At 39.8% G+C, this 17,339-nt stretch overlaps 1 protein-coding gene across 14 annotated transcripts in view; it reads right to left on the bottom strand.

Moving 5' to 3' along the window:
- The window catches only part of CFAP20DC (CFAP20 domain containing), a 233,385-nt gene that overhangs the window by 193,254 nt on the left and 22,792 nt on the right, over window positions 1-17,339 (bottom strand). Inside the window, exon 2 of one of the 14 annotated variants that reach the window (XM_039242485.1) lies at window positions 14,479-14,584. The exons of the other annotated variants lie outside the window; for them this stretch is intronic. The gene's annotated coding sequence lies outside the window, so the exon portion shown is untranslated. The remainder of the gene's footprint in view (window positions 1-14,478; window positions 14,585-17,339) is intronic. 14 annotated transcript variants of the gene reach the window in all.

The raw sequence follows: 17,339 nt of genomic DNA on the forward strand, positions 1-17,339 counted from the left end.
TGGTGTTATGGGAGAAAAGCTAGTGGAAGTATTTTTAAATGGGAAATCATTCACTCAGTAAATTTTGTTGAGCAACTATCATGTCCTAGGCACTAAATACGATTAATTAAAATCTCATTCAAAAATCAAAAAAACATCTACTTAATAATTTACGTTTTAAGAACCATCATTGATGATGCTATAGTTTTGATTGTAAGAAATACTAAAGTGTATCCTGGACACCTGAAGGGGGGAAAACAATATAAGCTACTGACAAGTCAACACCATAGGGAGTGCTGCTGAATTTTACATTCTATTATTCCTACTCTCAACCATAAGTCCGATATACTTGGGGTGGTTTCCAGGTAGAGTGAGGGATGCCACATCAATGTCCTTGGGCTTATCAATTGGGATTGGTTCTATTTTTCTTCATCTTTCTTCCTTATGCAAGCAGCTGATACTTAAAGTTTATATGAAAAGGAGAGTACTTGAAACCTTCTTTTAATAGGAACCAACATTTGTACAGCTTAAAAAGCACTTTCATTTTATCATCTAACTTAATTCTCACCTATTAAGTAGGCATTTTCTCCTTTTTCATATAAAAAAGCTGGAGCTCCTAGAAAATTAAATCACTTGCCCAAGGTCTTGGTTAATGGCAAAGCTATAAGACATCCAGGATTTCTGACGAAAAATTCTGTGGTTATATGATGAATCAAAAGTCCTATTTTGTAAGCATTTCAAGAGTTACCAGAGTTTGTAGGGGATGGGAAATGCACTAATTATCTGTGCTAAAAATGCACTACAGAAGGGAGGTGGAAAAAATGGAAAAGTTTTAAGAATTATGAGATGTTGTATATAAGATTCTTGGTCACCTGAAGGAAGATACTCATTTTATGCATTATAACAACCTAGTTTCTTATTTCTCTCTCTCTCTTTTTTTTTTTCAAGACAACAGCTAGAAGGAGTGGGCATAGGGCAAGCAGATGTTATAGTTCTACACAAGTTCTGAATAGGAGAGTAAGGAATGAAGATTCACTGCACAGACCTATTAGCCAGAAAGTTGGTGTGTATGTGTCACTTACAGGTGTTTTGTAACCTAATCTACTCAAGAGATTCAGACACAGAGTTAATACTTGGAAAGCTAGATGCATTTCAGAATAGTGAGCTATAGGATGCTTTCACAGTTGGACTATATTTATAGTACTATTCTTTACCTTTCTAAACCAACAGTCACATATATGCCAAAGCACTACATATGTATCCCCATAAAGATCCACATTAAAAATATCAGAGACACAGTGTTGGCAATGGTAGTAAGTCTAGACACAGACAGATGAAATCTCATTTTAGTGGGACAAGTCTGAAAACATCTGTTTCTATTTTCCAGACATGACATGAAAATGGAGCAGTCAATATATCTAAGTCGCAGACTATGCCTGATGATGGTAAAAATTGGTCAATTCTAATTTTGCCACCATGGAGCATTACAGGGCAGGCGTGAAACTAACTTGCAGGAAGAAAGCAGAGGAGCCTGTACTTAAAATATACAATAGGAAGAAGATTTCCTGACTTCACTTGCATTGCCTCCAATTACTAATGGCTTTTTCCAAAATTGGTTTTTGCTTAAACTAAATGCAGGGGAGTTTCTCTTAACAGACTGACTGGGTTAACTGACACTTTTTGTGAAAATACTTGTTGGAAAGGCAGATTCATGTGTGTAGTCTTTCAACCCCCCATCAGCTGTGCAAGAATAGGCCTTTAGCCTGGAATACTTTCTTATCAAGAAATAAAGAAAAGTCCTCATAGCCTGTGCTGAATGTATAACCTTGCGTGGGAATACCTTTCCTTGTTTCAGACTCAGTATGTGTTCTTTGTTTTGATTAAACATGTGGCACCTGGCCATACGGCACCTGGCCAACTCCCCTAACTCTGTCTGTCCCCTTCAGCTGAAGGATAGGGTCCTTGTGCTATAGCATAGGAGGGGAGTGTCTAGGTCAACTGTCCCCTATGGGGTAGCTACCCAGACAAGCCCAGCCAATATCAGTCAACTCCAACCCACCCTTTAGATGCATGAGAAACAATACATAATACTTTTTCAGCCCCTGAACCTTGGAGTGGTTTGTTATGCAAAAAAAGCTAACCGATGTGGATGTGAAGTCATCTTATACATCACTGTGTTCTCTGGTAAATACTACACTCTATTGAGAGACTATAACATAATTAACATGTACCATGTATGAATTTTGCTTTCATATAATTTTCAAAGTTTGCTCTTATGTAATTTTTTATAAATTAAATTGTGTATTTGTGTTCAGTCATTTTATATCACTTTACTCAGTTTAGATAAACTCATCTGATATGAAATACTGTGCCCATACTCTGTTCCTAGGCAGGCAGTAACTGTCATAGATCTATCATTAGCTCTTATTGTCATAAAACTTTCAATATATTAATGTAACTGAACGTTTTCATTATCTGATTCTTTTCTAAAAATGTTTATTTTTGAGCGCGCGTGTGAGAGATCGAGAGAAGGGAGGGGGAGAGAGAGAGAGAGGGAGAGAGAGAGAGACAGAAGCCAAAGCAAGCTCCAGGCTCTGAGTTGTCAGAACAGAGCCCAACGTGGGGCTCGAACCCATAAACTGTGAGATCATGACTGGAGCTGAAGTTGGATGCTCAACTGATTGAGCCACCTTCATAATCTGATTCTTAATTTTCTTGTGGCCAATAGACTACATTATTTGTGAACGAATCAAATTTAATTGATTATTCTCATTTCTAGATTTGATGAAGCCTAAAAGACAGTATGAACTAGTAAACTTTACTTGCAAAATATCCTAGACATCCTGAAATAGGTAAAACAAATGTGGCTTTCGTGAAAAGAACCTCTTTTTTTTTAAAAAAATTTTTTTTGTTTTATTTATTTATTTCTAGGAGAGAGAAACAGCGTGAGCAGGGGAGGGTCAGAGAGAGAGGGAGGCACAGAATCTGAAACAGGCTCCAGGCTCTGAGCTGGCAGTCAGCACAGAGCCCAACGCAGGGCTCAAACCCACGAACCGCGAGATCATGACCTAAGCGAAAGTCAGACGCTCAACCGACTAAGCCACCCAGGCGCCCCAAGAACCTCTTGTTTGCCTTAAGAAAGCAGAAACTATTTCCTTCCTGCTGAGGCATAGGAGCACATGGACCCCAATGTTCATAGCAGCACTCTCCACAATAGCTAAAACATGGAAAGAGCCTAAGTGTCCATCAACAGATGAATGGATCAAGAAGATGTGGTTTATCTATACCATGGAATACTACATGGCAATGAGAAACAATGAAATCTGGCCATGTGTAGCAACATGGATGGACCTTGAGGGTGTTATGCTGAGCGAAATAAGTCAGGCAGAGAAGGACAAATATCATATGTTTGCACGTATAGGAGGATTAGGAGGAACTTGACGGAGGACCAAGGGGGAGAAGAAGGGCGGAAATGGTGGGGGAAAGGGAGAGAGGCAAACCATGAGACTCTTGAATGCTGACAAAAACTGAGGACAGAAGGAAGAGGGGGGGGGATGGGCATGGAGGAGGACACTTGTGGGGATGAGCACTGGGTGTTATGTGGAAACTAATTTGACAATAAACTATTTGTAAAAAAAAATAAATAAATAAAAGAAAACTAAAAATGAATAATAAAAAAAAGAAACCATTTCCTTCCATATGTAATGAATACAATAAGGACATATACCTTTTGATAATCTGGGGATGTAGAGGAAGGGAAAGGACACACAAGATACACTGTTATTTGTCAATGAAAAGTATTTAAAACCAATGGCCAGTGCCTGTTCTTAGTTGGAGCTGGGTAAAAGAAAGATAAAGAATTGGCTATGGATGGGGATAAGCTTGTACTAGGTGCATGTAGGCAGTGATGGATCAGAATGCTGATAAGCCCCTCCTCCCTCCCCTCCCCCCACACACCCCCGCCTAAGCAAGCCTCTGCCTGTCTGCCAATGTTTTCCCATAGGTCTTCACCAAGGGCTGGGGGAAGTATACTGAATGTAGAGGGTAGAACTCTACATTCTAGTGAAGAATGTAGCAAGTGAAGGGAAATTCATCCATCTAAAGCACTCTGGGATTTCAGCTACTGGAGGCTGGGGGTGACCAGAAGAGCTGAGGGTTAGCTTTCCAAGGAATTCTTGGCCTTCACAGAGTGTACATGGTAGCCTTCCTCAAGAGGCTTGGGTCAGGCAGCAGGGGAAAAACACATCTTCCAAGGTACAGAAAGCCAGGGGCAGGACTGAGAACAAAGAGCACTCCCAAGGGGCCCAAAGACTTGGCATCTAGGCTATAAAGGAGACAGAGACCTCTTACAGCTTGGAAAGCCATGTGTCTAGAAATGTGCTAAATCTTGCCAGTGGTCAGAGCTCATGCTCTGTTGAAGGGAAAAGATCTAATCTTGCCCTCAAAAGATTAGTAACAGACTGAATTACACAGAAGCTTCAAACTTTAAAGCCCTGCCCCAGCCTGACCACGGCCTGACTCAGCCCCTGACTCCTCCACTGGCCTAAGAGGAAAGGGTATGTTCTTTTTGGAGGTGAATGTTATTTACTTCAAGCTTTACTGTTCTTTGCATGCAATGTGTAGTATGTAATTCAAAAATTAAAGACCCACAAGCAAGACGTACAGATGACTCAGATGGACGATTATTTATTATAAAACTGATGAAAACTCTAATACTGGCAGCATTTCCTTCGCAGAGATACATTAACAAACAGGTAAATAATCCTAGCACTCAATGAGAGGTGTGGAAAGTTTTTTTTTTTTAATTTTCTTTTTCTAAAGACATTAAAAATTTTTTACTCTTTACTTCATTCCAGATTCTGACTTAGATATTGAAGCTGCAAAACAAAGTATAGACTCTTCCTGGAACTTAGTCTCCTGGGAAAGACAGACCTTAAATAAATATAAACCAACCTAATAAATGGTATAGTAAAAGCATAAAGAGAATGCTGTGGAAGGCACAAGAGATGAAGGTAGAAGAGTCAGGAAAGCTTCAAAGAGAAAGGCGTCTGAAGACAAGTTTTTTAGGATGAGTGGAATTCACAGATGGAGATGAGAGATGGGCACCCAAGTTAAAGGGTAAGGAAGGATGTTAAAGAATGGAAAGTATGGTATAGTTTCGGGAGCCCACCAGAAGCCCAGCGGTTTTAAACAGCACAGCGCGGAGGGAACATTTTGGGAGGAGGGAGATGTGATTGGACAAGACAGACAGAGCCAGAAGAAAAAAGCCTTTAGTATAACAACAAAGACTACGGAAAGCTTTTAAGCATGGAAATAATAAAATCAGATTTACATTTGTGACAAATATTTCTAGGACTTGTAACACTACATTATTATTGTTTATAAACTAGCCTCTGTCTGACTAGGAGCACTTGAAGGGTAAGAAAAGATGATAGGAATTGATCAAAGATGAAAGGAAATAAGATTTGAGAGATGACATTAAGAAAATTCCCTGAGCTTTATGCTGAGATTGTGATCTTTATTACTAAAATGATCACACAATACCATTTTTACATTTATCAATCATGAAGTTTATTCATACAGCAAGCCTGGTTCAATTTGTTTTCATATGAGGATGTAAGGCAAAGTTCAGTTTTGTAATTCCAAAGTAGACAATATTTTAAGGTGTTTTTTTTTTAACATTTTTATTCATTATTGAGAGACAGAGAGAGACAGAACATGAGCATGGGAGGGGCAGAAAGAGGAGGAGACACAGAATCTGAACGAGGCTCCAGGCTGTCAGCAAAGAGCCTGACGCAGGGCTCAAACTCACAGACTGCGAGATCATGACCTGAGCTGAAGTCAGACGCTTAACAGACGGAGCCACCCAGGCGCCCCAACAGACAATATTTTAAAAGACACAAGTATAACTTCATGAAGACTTAGTTAATTTAGAAAGAGAAGTTTATCAGTTAGGGGTGTGTTAAGCTACAGATACCGCAGAAAAATAGTGGTTTAAAGAAAAAGGAGTTTATTTATTCACTCAAGTCTACCGACAGGCAGTTCAGGACAGGGTAGTGGCTCATAATGCCATCAGGGACCCAGTCCCCCCCCCCCCCCTTTCCTCTGTGCCATCCTCACATACAGCTTTTGCATTCATAACCTAAGGAAGGCTGCTGACTTCCATGCACTGTATTCATATTTAGAGCAGAAAACAAGGCAAGAGCAAAGTGCCAAAGGACACAGGGCTAAAGGAACAAGTCGGCACAGTCTGGCCCTTTTAAAAAGCTTTCCTGGGAGCACTGCCAAGCGAAATTCTACTTGCATTTCATTGGCCAGAACTAGGTCATGGGGCCGTCTCTAGTGACACGGGGGTGCTGGAAGGTGTGTCTGTTTAGCTGGGTTCACTGATATCCCAACCAAAATTCTGCTAAAGGAAGAAGAGAAAAATGGATGTGGGTAAGCAGTGAGCAGTGTCTGCCACGGAATGTAACATATAACCTTGCCCAGCTTTTCGGGTAGGTTGTCGTAGGTCGCAATCCAACTATCAAGAGACCCACGCCGAACACCCTGCACGCCTATGAGGGAGACAGATAATTTTCTCTTTTGTAAGCAGTTCATATTGCTATTAATGGAGGCTACTTGAAAGGATGTTCCCAGAATACTATGATTTGAAGAATAAACTTAAAACACAGACAGCAGTTTTGGAAGTTTACCTAAATTCTTTACATATGAAGGGCTCGTTGAAGTCACTACAGATGACTGGCAACTTTATCTACTGTGTGCACCAATACCGGTGAGCAGCAGAAAAACAAACACCTGCACATGTTCAATATTCTAGATGCTTCCCAGGAAGGCTAGGATAAGCCAGCTGCTACTTTCCTTCCTGCTCAAATATTTTCCAAATATTAAGCTATTTTTGTTATTGCAAAGAGGCAACAAAATTCACAGAACTAAGCTTTTAACAACTGGCTACTATATTTATGACAGATGGCTACATTTACAATTATTAACAGTCTTGCTACTGTTTGAATATAAAAGCCAAAAAAGCTACATAAATTACATGCTCAGTTGCCTTTTTTCTAATTTAACTTAAGGGAACAGGAATTAATTTGATCTATTTTAAATATTTGCCAACAGGATGAGTTCAATGACGTATGGAAGGATAATACTGAATTCAGTCTTTCTACCTCTTGCCACTAAACAATATATCAGCTTGCTTTTCTACTGAAATTGCATAAAACAGATAGGACAGCTAATTTAAACAGTTGTTTGCACATTCAATATTTATAACCCGAATCTTGCATGACTGACTGGAAGCAGTGAGTTAGAAGGTTTAGCTCGGCTGCTGCCTGGAGTGATGGATGGCCTCGAAGAATTTCTTGTTCACTGACCAGATCAATCACATAACAGAATAAAAAAAAAAAAAAATAAGATCAGTCTTAAACTAGGTTCCCAACATTTCCATTTGTATGCAAAACTGTTGCAGGAAGAAATGTATCATAAAACATAATGTGGAGCTACTTAAAAATAATAAAAATCCACCAGAGATGCTTTAGAATGCAAATAAAAAAGATAGGGTGACAGAATGATATTCTGTGATTTAACTGAATATTAACCGAGACTTTATTATATCTATAATCCAAAAGTGTTGTCAATTTATAGTGATATTTTGATCGAGCTCAGACTCACAAGTAAAAGGGTGTACAAATCATTGAAAAGGCTGCAATTTGGGGGGCAGTATTTGCAGTTGAATTTTATTGAATCAAACTAAAATGTGGTGTTGTGGCAATTATTCTATACTGCTGTTTTTAATTATTCCAATGGCCATTCTAAAAACAATGAGTCTGTTAACTAAGGAGGGAACCAACAAGTGAGGTTTCAAATTACAGTAATCCATCCATTAATGGTTAACTCCAAAGCATCTTCATTAATGGAGGAAGGCAGTAGTGCTGTCCCCAGGCCATGGCTAGCGAGGCCCTCCTAGTGTCTGCTACAACAGGTTTGACTGGTTTGTGGGAGGCCCTTGTGAGCATCTCTTTCCAGCTCATTCTTCAGTGAGGTGGGGCTGGCAGCTTGAAAGCAGCCAGTGGGAACGTTTACCACACAGAAATGAGAAATGTTCAGTATCAGGGCCTCTCAATACCCTACCCCCTCTGCAGTGCTCACTGGTAGACATGTACCAGCACACAGCAGTGTAAGTCAGGGTAGGGGGTGGGCTAGGAGGCTGAGGGGACCCAGGGCTGGAAAACTTGGATCCTGCTGAATAGGTGGAGGAATGGGCAGTCCCAGACCCCGAATAATCCTGAAGGTACCCTGAGTGTCTATGGATGCTTGTAGGTAGCAACCAGTATGATGGCAATGGCATCGATCACTTTCTTTGGCCCTTTGGCATTCAACTTCTCTTCTTGAGCGAGTTTATCCCTCCAAGGAGTAGAAGTCAGAGGAGGAGGAGGAAGAACGGGGGAGAATTACAAGAAATGAGGAGGAGAAGGAAAAAGAAAATGAGAAAAAACAATGAAAAAGAAAAAAAGTAGAAGGCAAAGGGCAAGAATTAAAAAAGGTGGAGATGAAAGAGAAGGCAAAAGGAAGAAGAAAAAGAAGGGGAAGAGGAATGATGAAGAAGAGAAAGAAGAAATAAAATGAGGGAAAGAGAATATAAGCAAGAGAAGGGAGGGAGTTGTAGAAAGAGGGGGGACGTGGAGAAGAAACAGGCTTTCAGACTTCTGCACACACAGACAGAAAAATGTTCAGAAATGCTAGATGCACGGGTGGGCCCTTGGGTCTAAACTGAAGAGTCAGACTTCAGAGCTGCAGACAGCAACCTTTCTGTAGTTCAAATCTCTTTCCCTCTTTAGTGGCCAGAGCTTGGGGTTCTCTTTTGAGCCAACGGGCGAGGAAAACCTGGCCATATTTCTGATAGTCCAGCAGAACCAGGGAACAGATGCTGGGAAGAAGACGGAGCCTGGGTTCTGGCCACCTCATGGGTTTCCAGAATTCCGCATGGCAGTGTTTTTCAGACATCATGGGCACAGGCATCACCTAGAGGACTTGTTAAAACACGGATTGCTGGTTTCTCTCTCGGTATTTTAGGAGTGGGGCCCAAGGATTTGCAAGCCAAGGCTGCTGATGCCTCTGGTGTAAAACACGAACTTAGTAAAATAAAACATATCCTGGAAATGATAACAACCCACATCTTAAGATCTTATTAGTGAGTATCTTAGGAAGAATTCAAATGAGAGAAATATAGGCTAATAATGAGGGGCAGAAGTCCTGAGAGGGAAGAAAGGCATCACGGATCAATTATTCCTGCTTACAATTATGCCTTCAGCTGGCTGTGGCATTCATAAATGTTTCTCTAGTAGCCAACTCTCGAGTCTCTGACTCACTCCCTGAAATCTTCATACCCTCAGGGCTAGGTCTTCTGAAATCATTTTTATACCAATGAGCACAACTGAACTGAACAGGAGTGAATGCCTGACCCAAACTAACATAATCATATTCTCTCTCTAGGTATTTTGAAATTGCCTGGTAGGACTGGAAATGGAGCAGAAACACAGAACAGCTGAGATGGAGAAGTGAGAGAGAGAATACTTAAGGCTTTCTAATGCTGGCTTCCACGCCCAGCTGCACCATTGTCCTTTGGCTTCATGTGATGCTCCAACATACCTGCGTTTGATGCCCCTACTGTGCTTGAATTCACTGAAGCTGGTCTGGTTAACTGAATAAGTCAAATGAATCTAACCTCTCTCTACAACTGTGAAACTCATGGGCCATTTGACACATTGGACATAGCTTGCCAATTCTGATCTGTTAACCTTCATTACTAGCCTAAGCCAGGGTGCTATCACCAAGCTAGTGAGGAAATAAACAAACCGTTATGCCCATTTCTTTTTCTGTTGGAAAAGTTTTATGCAAACATCTTCCTTACCATTTTTAAAAGATCAGGTAAAACAGTTATTTCTATTTGTTACTGAGAATATCAGTTAGGACTCTATGTCAAAAGTTAACAGGTGGGGCGCCTGGGTGGCTTAGTCGGTTGAGCGTCTGACTTTCGCTTAGGTCATGATCTCGCGGTTCGTGGGTTCGAGCCCCGCGTCGGGCTCTGTGCTGACTGCCAGCTCAGAGCCTGGAGCCTGCTTGAGAGTCTGTGACTCCCTCTCTCTCTGACCCTCCCCTGCTCACACTGTCTCTCTCTCTCTCTCTCCTAGAAATAAATAAAACATTTAAAAAAAAACAAAAAACAAAAAAACAAAGGTTAACAGAAAACCCAATTCAAGCTAGCTTACTTCATAGATGAAATCTATTAGCTCACATAATTGGAAAGCAAAGAAATTGGACAGCCTTCAGGGTTGACTGATTTAACAACTCAAAACAGTCATCGATGACCCAATTTCTTTTTCTTTCTTTCCTCTGCCACCTGGGTCAGCTTTAGCCTCATGGTCACATGTCAGGTGCAAGATGCAAATAGTGCTCCCAGTCCAGCAACCTAAACAAGAACCCTAAAATTCACTCTCATTGGGCTAGAGCAGGTCAGACTCCCACTCCTAGAAGAATAAATGTGGTAAGTGGATGGAATGTGCTAACTGACCTATCAAAGTCCACACCAGGGGCTGGCCATGTTATCATCACTTTTACTAGAAGTACAAAGGCTGCCATTAGGCAGGGGGAGATACCCAAACAAAACTCTGAAAATTTTAGAAGAGAAAAATGTGGCAAAGTATGCTAGGCAGAGCCAACAAGTGTCTACCACACTTGTTTCTTATAGGTGGAACTGGAAAATAACTTAAAAATTCACTTCATTTTGCAACCATTATAAGTAATAATTGGTTCAGGCAAGAATCATCATGCTAAACAAGTGAAGAAAAGCTTGATGAGGACCAAGATACTTATGTACTATCATGGAATATCCCCACAAATGACTTAGTAATTTAAAGAGAAAAGTAGTAACTTAACTGTGAGGAAACCTGGCAGACATCACTTTAACCAAGTGATCAGAGTCCCCATCCCCTAAAATGGAAGAAACTGACATCGTATGCCTCTTGGTAAAATGCACTTAGAAGGATACAACATCTCCTTCATAATATTTCTAAAATATAAAATGTAGAACTTGAATCTAATAAGGAAAACATCAGACAAACTCAATGAAAGGGCATTCTACCAAATAACTAGCCTGTACTTTTCAGAAATGTTATTGATGTGAAGGCAAAGAAGAGCTGAGGAACCATTCCAAATTAATGGAGACTGAACACAAAGAAAACTAAATGGAATGTGTAATCCTAGACTAAAAACATAAGTGCTATAAAGGACAGTAGGTCTATACTACAGGTAATAATATCACATCAAGGTTGAATACCCTAGTTTTGAAAATTATACTGTGGTTATGTAAGTGAATGTCTTTGTTCTTAGTAGGAACATAATTAAGTATTTAGTAATGGAGTAGAAGGTCTACAGTTCACTCCCAAATAGTTTGGGGGAAATGTGTATGTATACACACACACACACACACACACACACACACACACACACACATACACACAAAGTAGAAGCAAATGTGGTAAAATGCTAATTGGTGAATTTGGGTAAAAGGTATATGGCAGCTCTTTGTACTATTTTTGCAAGTTTGCTTTAAGTCTGAAATTACATCAAAATAAAAAGTTTAAAATATTTAAAAATTATTTTAGACTGCATGTCCCTATAATTTTTCTCAAAACATGAGGTACTATTGTTTTGCACTGGTATCACTTAAGTTTCATAAGGTCAAAAAAGCTGACGGTAAATTATAATTTTCTTTTAACTTATTTATTAGAAACTCAGCTGGTAAAAGATGGTATGTGTTGGCCAAAACCTGTTGTTTCCTTTTCTTCTGGGCACAGAGAGCTACTTTCTAGCCTCCAATTCTGTTATAGGAGTTCTGGCCAGAGGAATGTGACCTCAAATATGCTCCCATGTAATTCTCTAAACTCTCTCTTCTGTACCTGCTGTCCAGATACGGAAGATCCAGTAGAGGACTCCAGGGTTCTAGATGGAAGATGGCAGGAATGTAGGTCCCTACATGACTGTGTGTGATCAGAGCCCCTACCTGGCCTGAACTGAATTATGGCGAGAACAGGAAACAAACTTCACTGTGTTAAGCTACAGAGATTAGTGGGTTATCTGTGATAGCAGTTAGCCTACTGACTAATAAAGTCATTTGACTTACAAAATAGATTAACAGAAAGGTGGCACTCCAGGAAAATGAGGGTATCATGTGCTTGCTTTCAGAATACACTTTAGAAGAGCAGTTCTCAAAGTGTGTTTAAGGGACTCTTGGTTCTCAAAGGGAAGTCTGGGGACCCCAGACAGTCTCCAAGAGCCTTTCAGGGACTCTGTGATGTCAAAACTATTTTCAGAACAATACTGAGACATTTTTTTGTCCATTTCATTCTGAGTATACAGTGGAGTTTGCCAGAGGTGACATGAAATATTATACCATAAGAGATTGAATCTGGAATCAGGTATGAGAATACACCTGTCTTCTAGTTAGCCACACATCAAAGAGATTTACCAAAATGTAAAACGATGCCACTCTGTTAATTTTCTCTTGTGCTTTAGAAAATATAGATATTTTATGCTAGCTATTCAGAGTTACTTACGTTAACATGTGATGGGGTTATTATTTCTAAGTAATAAATATCTTTCAAGTTTAATTTCTAATATAGTAAATACTGACAAATGTAACAGAAACTCTTTGGAGTCTTCAATAATTTTTAAGCATGGAAAGGGGTCCTGTGACCAAAAAGTGTAAAAAAAACACACCACTGTTTCACAACAAGTAGGAGTATATACAAGAGTCACAACATTTTAAATAAAATAAACCCATATTGTTAAAATACATGGGATGGCAAGTGATGGTCCCCAGTTGACCTTTATTAACCAAAAAACACAGTGTCTAGGACATGGTAGGTGCTAAATAGATAATTGTTAAATGAACACATTGTACAATGGTGAGGATATCCACATTTAAGAGTGCTATGATAACTGGATGGGGCAGTATGTATATGTGTCTGTGTATATTATCATTGTTCACAATTTTTAAAAATTTTTTAAAAATGTTTTTTATTTATTTCTGAGAGAAAGAGAGAGAGAGAGCGTGAGCAGGGGAGGGTCAGAGAGAGAGGGAGACACAGAATCTGAAACAGGCTCCAGGCTCTGAGCTGGCTGTCAGCACACTGCCTGACGTGGGGCTCAAACCCACAAACAGCGAGATCATGACCTAAGTCGAACTCAGATGCTTAACCGACTGAGCCACCCAGGCACCCCTATTATTCACAGTTATTACTGCCCTTTTATGTAAGAGGCTTATATATCCCCAACCCACTGACTTCAAGCTTGGCTGTATGAGTTGAATTGGCCAACAGATGTAAGTATAAGTAACGTGTCCCACATGTATCTGTGAAGCTATAAATTCATTTGTGTGGTTCTGCTCAGACTCTTGCTCTTCTGCCCTTTCCTCATGAAAAGCATGTCCCACACAGGGGCTGTTTGTTCAGTGCAGGCTCTAGAATGAGAAGACACAGACTAGATACATAGTTGACCTAGAACTAAGGCACAGCTACAGCTCACCTGCAGCTCTCAGGTCATGTGAGACAGAAATATATATATATAAAAACAACAACAACATTTTAAGGCACCTTAGCAAACTTGGCAATTACAGTATGAAATAAGCCTAACATACTGTACATGTTCAACAAACCTAACCAATTACTCAGTGCAATTATTTAGCTAAAGAAGCACTAAAAACTGGTGCTCAGTCCTTGAGTGGCTGCACAAAGTCTACCCTGATTAACTCGGACATTTTATACAGTACCATTTAGATAACCTCAGGATTCCATAAACATGAAGTACATGAAGTACACAGGACAGGAATAGCATCAAAGTAGTCTCACTCTAAGTGGCTCCTGGATGGCTCAGTCAGTTAAGTGCCTGACTCTTGGTTTTGGCTCAAGTCATGATCTCACAGTTCATGAGTTCGAGCCCTGTGTGGGGCTCTGCACTCACATCGTGGAGCCTGCTTGGGATGTCTCTCTCTCCCTCTCTCTCTCTGCCCCTCCTTAGCTTGCTATTTCTCTCTCAAAAAATAAACATAAATTTTTTTTTAAAAAGTAGATCTCACTCTAATAAAAAATTCTGGCTACTATGTACCCCTAAATACCACCCACTAGCGGGATGCAGGAATATCTGTAGAGATTATGGGCAGGTAACTGAGGAAGAAAGAGGTTCTGAGGTAAGTGAAAAATATTCGGACACAAAGGAGAGTACAAGCGGGTATATCAGCCCATCTGCCTGCCCTGCACATAGCCTCTTCTCAGGGAATCGTTCTGAAGCTGTAACCAAAGATGAAGTGGTTGGCTTAAAGCCAATGGCTGGCCAATGAGTGATCCTGATTATTCTTTCAGATCTCTGCACTGTAAGATACATGGATTGAACCTGGTCAGACAGTGATGGGTATTGGAGTTGCAGGGTCATAGAGGGACTTACTTGTAGCCATATTTGCCCACATTCACAATGACAAGCAGAGAAAGCTGGTCTGTGAGATGGAACAGAACAGAGAAGTCTCACAAGATACGAAATGAGAAAGCAGCTGCTAGAGAGAGAGAGAGGGAGACAGAGAGAGAGAGAGAGAGATTAATGTCAACCATCACCTCCTAAGAGGCCTGTATCAAGTTGTGCAGTTGGGTTCTATAAGATCTTTCCATGTTCTAATACGTATTCTTTTATCTGACATAATTTAAATAGATTAATATCCTTAAGAACCAAATGATCCTTAAAAGAAGTAGGTTTTTTTTTTGAACTTCGCTAATCCTGACTCAAACACCGAATTAACTATTTCTGGTGTTTTTTAGAGGACAGGGATTGGGGAGAAAGAGAAATCCAGATGACAGTAACAGAATTAACTTTCCGCAGCTTGTAGTCCAAAGTACTTGGAGAAATAACTTCACTCTCAAAGCGTCAAAAACCATGATTATAAAATTATACTACATCTTTACCTTTTTCCAATGCAAGCACTAAAAAGCAGCAAAGATGCTAGAGAGTCAGGAACTCTGGATTTAGTGCTGGCTTTGCCTCTGAGAAACTTTGTGTGTTGAAAAATGTCATATCCCTTTCTGACTCTCAGGGTTTTTTCCATAAAAAATAGGGGTTGGATAAGATTTATAGATTCCCTACAATAATAGAGAAATGAACTTCTAAAATGTTTTATAAGTTTATGCTAACACATCAATTTCGAAAATATAGTGAAGTCGTACATTTTACTACAAATCACTGTGTTTATGGTATAGCAGTAATCACATATGGTTTTAAATAATTTATTTTCCAAGTTATAAATCAATGGCACTTAACCTCAGAACAAAGCGGAGGGTAATACCTATGCACAGCAAACAGACAGCTGTACCTATTTACTGCTAACAAATTAACCAACCTCCAACTATCCTGAGGATTTCATATCACTGTCATTGTTTGTTTATTATAATAGCTCTTAAAATATGAAAGAGATATGAAATGTAAGATCACTAATGTGTTCTAATAAAAAAGCGCTGACTACTTGGGTTTTAATTAAAGTTCTCCTGGAGTTCTGTTATGGGCGTACAATGAGAATTGTTATAAAAAAGCCAACTGTGATGCTCCTTAGCTTTAATCCAGCCTTGAGAACATTTACTTACATATACTCCTACACATATAATCATTTTGAGAAAACTCAAGGGTATTTACTTCTCCTTACCTAATAAGTTCTCCTGACTCTCCTCATTCTTCAAAATAGTTACTACCCTGCCAGCAGAGATGTAGCTAGGAGAAATGTACTTTGTACCTGGCAGGGCAAATAAAAGGTTAAATTAAGGCCCAGTTAGTAGTTTTCCAGGGACTAAGGGCTGAGAAGAGGAAAGCTGGACACTTTCTTAATCCCGCTTACCTCCTTTTCACTCTAGTTCTTATTTCCTTCCCTGTCTTTTTCTAATCCAAGAACCACCTTGGCAGTATATTAACACATTTCAGCCTAATACAATATATACTAGCATCATTGAGGACCCAGCATGCACACAGAATTCTTCTAAGTGCTGTGAGTGACCACAATGATGAATAAGCTGTCCTTACCCTCAAAGTAATCATATACACAAGCATGGGAACACCGAGAATGTAGAGACTGACTGAAACCAGAGAACATGGGGAGGATACATGGAGAATACATTCATGGAGAAATCCAAAACATGGTTTGGCCTTAAAGAGCGATTACAGTTTCAAAGGTGAAGAGACAGGATTAGGTTGGATGGAAACTTAAGCCAAGGCATAAGAGCATGTGGGGTATTCAGCAACTAGGGTGTCTATGGCATGGGGAAGGGAATGGAGCAAGTCATAGAGAAGTGCCTCAGGTTAGATCCAAAAAGGCCACGGGTGCCCAGTGACCACCAACTCTGTAGGGCACTTGGATGAAGAAGCTTGGGTTGTGGCAAATTTGATGGTTTCATGGATCTAGGCTGTCAATGACCAAAGGTTAAAACTAATGTTGATCATTAAAAAAGTAAAGGCAAATGCTAAAATTTCCCAGCAACAGAGGACTTGAATGTAGTTGCAATTTGCAATGTCAGCTTCATTTGATTATGCATTACTACTCAATTTTAAAGAGAAGGTTGAACCACATGGCAGTGGATTTCAACCTTTTGAGGGAGAAATGGCATCCTCTGCTCATATAAAACATATAAACATTATCAACCAAAAAAGGGAGAATGGGACTTCGAAATTCAAAGTTGAAGGCACCTGGCTGGCTCAGTCAGAGGAAGCATGCAACTCTGGATCCCGGAGTCATGAATTTGAGCTTCACATGGGGTATAGCGAATAAATAAATAAAACATCAAAAAAGAGAGAGAGAGAGAGAGGTATTGGGTGGCTCAGTTGGTTAAGCATCTGACTCTTAATCTTGGCTCAGGTCATGATCCTACAGTTTGTGAGTTCGAGCTCCATATCAGGCTCTGTGCTGACAGCATGGAGCCTGCCTAAATTCTGTCTCTCCTTCTCTCTACCCCTCCCCTTACAACGCATGTGTTCTGTCTCTCTCAAAATAAATAAACTTAAAAAAAAAAAAGAAAGAAACTCAAAGTTCAATGACAGTTCCACTGGGATCTAAATATACTAGCTCCTGAAGATCTCATGGTCTAGTTAGGGTATACAGTTGGTTGCAGAGATTCATAAATAATACCATGTGTGATAAATGCCATAATAGACTTATACGTATAAGTGCTATTGTAAGATACACTTGTGACTTATTACACATATTTCATTCCACCAAAGTTATTTCTGTGAATCCAAATAAGTCTCTAAACTATTTGTGCATCCAAGTAAGAAATTCT

This window comes from Hyaena hyaena, unplaced genomic scaffold, assembly GCF_003009895.1.
Source record: "Hyaena hyaena isolate Hyena2069 unplaced genomic scaffold, ASM300989v1 scaffold_212, whole genome shotgun sequence".
NCBI lineage: Eukaryota > Metazoa > Chordata > Mammalia > Carnivora > Hyaenidae > Hyaena > Hyaena hyaena.